The following is a 4,338-nucleotide window of genomic DNA, read 5'->3' as shown; positions in this document are numbered from 1 at the left end:
ACACACACACAACCAAGGGGAGGGGGCGTACTTTAACGCCACATAGCTGAAGGGAGTGGAGATGAGGTAGAGGGCAACACACACACACACACACACAAAAAAAGAAAGAAATTAGAAACCAAATTAGAGGAACTGGTCAGGCGAGGAGGAGTGGAAGGAAAGGAGGACTAGAGAGGAGTGGAAGGAAAGGAGGACTAGAGAGGAGTAAGGAGGTCTAGAGAGGAGTGGAAGGAAAGGAGGACTAGAGAGGAGTGGAAGGAAAGGAGGACTAGAGAGGAGTAAGGAGGTCTAGAGAGGAGTGGAAGGAAAGGAGGACTAGAGAGGAGTGGAAGGAAAGGAGGACTAGAGAGGAGTGGAAGGAAAGGAGGACTAGAGAGGAGTAAGGAGGTCTAGAGAGGAGTGGAAGGAAAGGAGGCCTAGAGAGGAGTGGTAGGAAAGGAGGACTAGAGAGGAGTGGAAGGAAAGGAGGCCTAGAGAGGAGTGGAAGGAAAGGAGGCCTAGAGAGGAGTGGAAGGAAAGGAGGCCTAGAGAGGAGTGGAAGGGAAAGGAGGTCTAGAGAGGAGTGGAAGGAAAGGAGGACTAGAGAGGAGTAAGGAGGTCTAGAGAGGAGTGGAAGGAAAGGAGGACTAGAGAGGAGTGGAAGGAAAGGAGGACTAGAGAGGAGTAAGGAGGTCTAGAGAGGAGTGGAAGGAAAGGAGGCCTAGAGAGGAGTGGAAGGAAAGGAGGCCTAGAGAGGAGTGGAAGGAAAGGAGGCCTAGAGAGGAGTGGAAGGGAAAGGAGGTCTAGAGAGGAGTAAGGAGGACTAGAGAGGAGTGGAAGGAAAGGAGGACTAGAGAGGAGTGGAAGGAAAGGAGGACTAGAGAGGAGTAAGGAGGTCTAGAGAGGAGTGGAAGGAAAGGAGGACTAGAGAGGAGTGGAAGGAAAGGAGGACTAGAGAGGAGTAAGGAGGTCTAGAGAGGAGTGGAAGGAAAGGAGGCCTAGAGAGGAGTGGAAGGAAAGGAGGACTAGAGAGGAGTAAGGAGGTCTAGAGAGGAGTGGAAGGAAAGGAGGCCTAGAGAGGAGTGGAAGGAAAGGAGGCCTAGAGAGGAGTGGAAGGAAAGGAGGCCTAGAGAGGAGTGGAAGGGAAAGGAGGTCTAGAGAGGAGTGGAAGGAAAGGAGGTCTAGAGAGGAGTGGAAGGAAAGGAGGCCTAGAGAGGAGTGGAAGGAAAGGAGGTCTAGAGAGGAGTGGAAGGAAAAGGAAAGGAGGCCTAGAGAGGAGTGGAAGGAAAGGAGGTCTAGAGAGGAGTGGAAGGAAAGGAGGCCTAGAGAGGAGTGGAAGGAAAGGAGGTCTAGAGAGGAGTGGAAGGAAAGGAGGACTAGAGAGGAGTGGAAGGAAAGGAGGACTAGAGAGGAGTAAGGAGGTCTAGAGAGGAGTGGAAGGAAAGGAGGACTAGAGAGGAGTAAGGAGGTCTAGAGAGGAGTGGAAGGAAAGGAGGCCTAGAGAGGAGTGGAAGGAAAGGAGGCCTAGAGAGGAGTGGAAGGAAAGGAGGCCTAGAGAGGAGTGGAAGGGAAAGGAGGTCTAGAGAGGAGTGGAAGGAAAGGAGGTCTAGAGAGGAGTGGAAGGAAAGGAGGCCTAGAGAGGAGTGGAAGGAAAGGAGGTCTAGAGAGGAGTGGAAGGAAAAGGAAAGGAGGCCTAGAGAGGAGTGGAAGGAAAGGAGGTCTAGAGAGGAGTGGAAGGAAAGGAGGCCTAGAGAGGAGTGGAAGGGAAAGGAGGTCTAGAGAGGAGTGGAAGGAAAGGAGGCCTAGAGAGGAGTGGAAGGAAAGGAGGCCTAGAGAGGAGTGGAAGGAAAGGAGGCCTATAGAGGAGTGGAAGGAAAGGAGGCCTAGAGAGGAGTGGAAGGAAAGGAGGCCTAGAGAGGAGTGGAAGGAAAGGAGGCCTAGAGAGGAGTGGAAGGAAAGGAGGCCTAGAGAGGAGTGGAAGGGAAAGGAGGTCTAGAGAGGAGTGGAAGGAAAGGAGGCCTAGAGAGGAGTGGAAGGAAAGGAGGTCTAGAGAGGAGTGGAAGGAAAGGAGGCCTAGAGAGGAGTGGAAGGAAAGGAGGTCTAGAAAGGAGTGGAAGGAAAGGAGGCCTAGAGAGGAGTGGAAGGAAAGGAGGCCTAGAGAGGAGTGGAAGGAAAGGAGGCCTATAGAGGAGTGGAAGGAAAGGAGGACTAGAGAGGAGTGGAAGGGAAAGGAGGTCTAGAGAGGAGTGGAAGGAAAGGAGGCCTAGAGAGGAGTGGAAGGAAAGGAGGACTAGAGAGGAGTGGAAGGAAAGGAGGCCTAGAGAGGAGTGGAAGGAAAGGAGGCCTAGAGAGGAGTGGAGGGAAAGGAGGACTAGAGAGGAGTGGAAGGAAAGGAGGCCTAGAGAGGAGTGGAAGGAAAGGAGGCCTAGAGAGGAGTGGAAGGAAAGGAGGCCTAGAGAGGAGTGGAAGGGAAAGGAGGTCTAGAGAGGAGTGGAAGGAAAGGAGGACTAGAGAGGAGTGGAAGGAAAGGAGGACTAGAGAGGAGTAAGGAGGTCTAGAGAGGAGTGGAAGGAAAGGAGGACTAGAGAGGAGTGGAAGGAAAGGAGGACTAGAGAGGAGTGGAAGGAAAGGAGGACTAGAGAGGAGTGGAAGGAAAGGAGGACTAGAGAGGAGTAAGGAGGTCTAGAGAGGAGTGGTAGGAAAGGAGGACTAGAGAGGAGTGGAAGGAAAGGAGGACTAGAGAGGAGTAAGGAGGTCTAGAGAGGAGTGGAAGGAAAGGAGGACTAGAGAGGAGTGGAAGGAAAGGAGGACTAGAGAGGAGTGGAAGGAAAGGAGGACTAGAGAGGAGTAAGGAGGTCTAGAGAGGAGTGGAAGGAAAGGAGGCCTAGAGAGGAGTGGAAGGAAAGGAGGCCTAGAGAGGAGTGGAAGGAAAGGAGGCCTAGAGAGGAGTGGAAGGAAAGGAGGCCTAGAGAGGAGTAAGGAGGTCTAGAGAGGAGTGGAAGGAAAGGAGGCTAGGACAAACAGTGACCTGAGGAGGGAGTGTCTGAGAACCTACCCAGCATGCATCAACAAGGAGGCTGCTGAGAGGACAGAAACACGGGGCAGAGAGGCACCACATGGACGCCTTATACGGCTTTTCCCCTCTCAATATGTGGTATTTATATATATATCAATATATATATTGATATATATATATATATAAATATATATATATTGATATATATATATATATATACAATATGTGGTATTTATATACATACAAGTTCTGTTTGTATCCGACTATTAAACTTTATGAAAGGAAAATATCAACACGCAAATATGTCAACGCCGACCTTTTAAACAACAAGGTGGTTGAAGGAATGAAAGAAGGAAAAAGAGAGTTCACACAACCAGAACAAGAGGAAAACTATATATATATATATTTATATATATATATATTTATATATTATATATATATTAAAACAAATATATATATATTTTTGCTGCACGTAGTGAGTGTCCACCCTCATCACTCGCTGACCCCCATATAACGAACCTCCACCGTCACCCTGAACACACACGCTTCTTCCTTCCTTCCTTCTTCCTTCTTCCTTCTTCCTTCTTCCTTCTTCTTTCTTCCTTCTTCCTTCCTTCTTTCTTCTTCCTTCTTTCTTCTTCCTTCTTTCTTCTTCCTTCTTTCTTCTTCCTTCTTTCTTCCTTCCTTCTTCCTTCTTTCTTCTTCTTCCTTCCTTCTTCCTTCTTCCTTCTTCTTCCTTCCTTCTTCATTCTTCCTTCCTTCCTTCTTCCTTCTTCCTTCTTCTTCCTTCTTCTTTCTTCCTTCCTTCTTCCTTCTTTCTTCTTCCTTCTTTCTTCTTCTTCCTTCCTTCTTCATTCTTTCTTCTTCTTCCTTCTTCTTTCTTCTTCTTCTTTCTTTCTTCCTTCTTTCTTCTTTCTTCTTCCTTCTTTCTTCTTCTTCCTTCTTCATTCTTCTTCCTTCTTCTTCTTCCTTCTTTCTTCCTTCCTTCTTCTTCTTCTTCTTCCTTCTTCTCTTCTTTCTTCTTCTTCCTTCCTTCTTCCTTCTTCCTTCTTCCTTCTTTCTTCTTCTTCTTTCTTCTTCATTCTTCTTCTTCTTCTTCCTTCTTCATTCTTCTTCCTTCTTCTTCTTCTTCTTCTTCTTCTCTTCCTTCTTCTTCTTCTTCTTCTTTCTTCTTCTTCTTCCTTCCTTCTTCTTTCTTCTTCCTTCTTCCTTCTTCCTTCCTTCTTCTTTCTTCTTCCTTCTTTCTTCCTTCCTTCTTTCTTCTTTCTTCTTCCTTCTTCTTCTTCCTTCCTTCTTCCTTCTTCCTTCTTCCTTCTTCCTTCTTTCTTCTTCCTTCTTTCTTC

Source organism: Cyclopterus lumpus, chromosome 7 (assembly GCF_009769545.1).
Source record: "Cyclopterus lumpus isolate fCycLum1 chromosome 7, fCycLum1.pri, whole genome shotgun sequence".
Taxonomy (NCBI): Eukaryota; Metazoa; Chordata; class Actinopteri; order Perciformes; family Cyclopteridae; genus Cyclopterus; species Cyclopterus lumpus.
Note: the sequence above shows the minus strand (reverse complement) of the source record.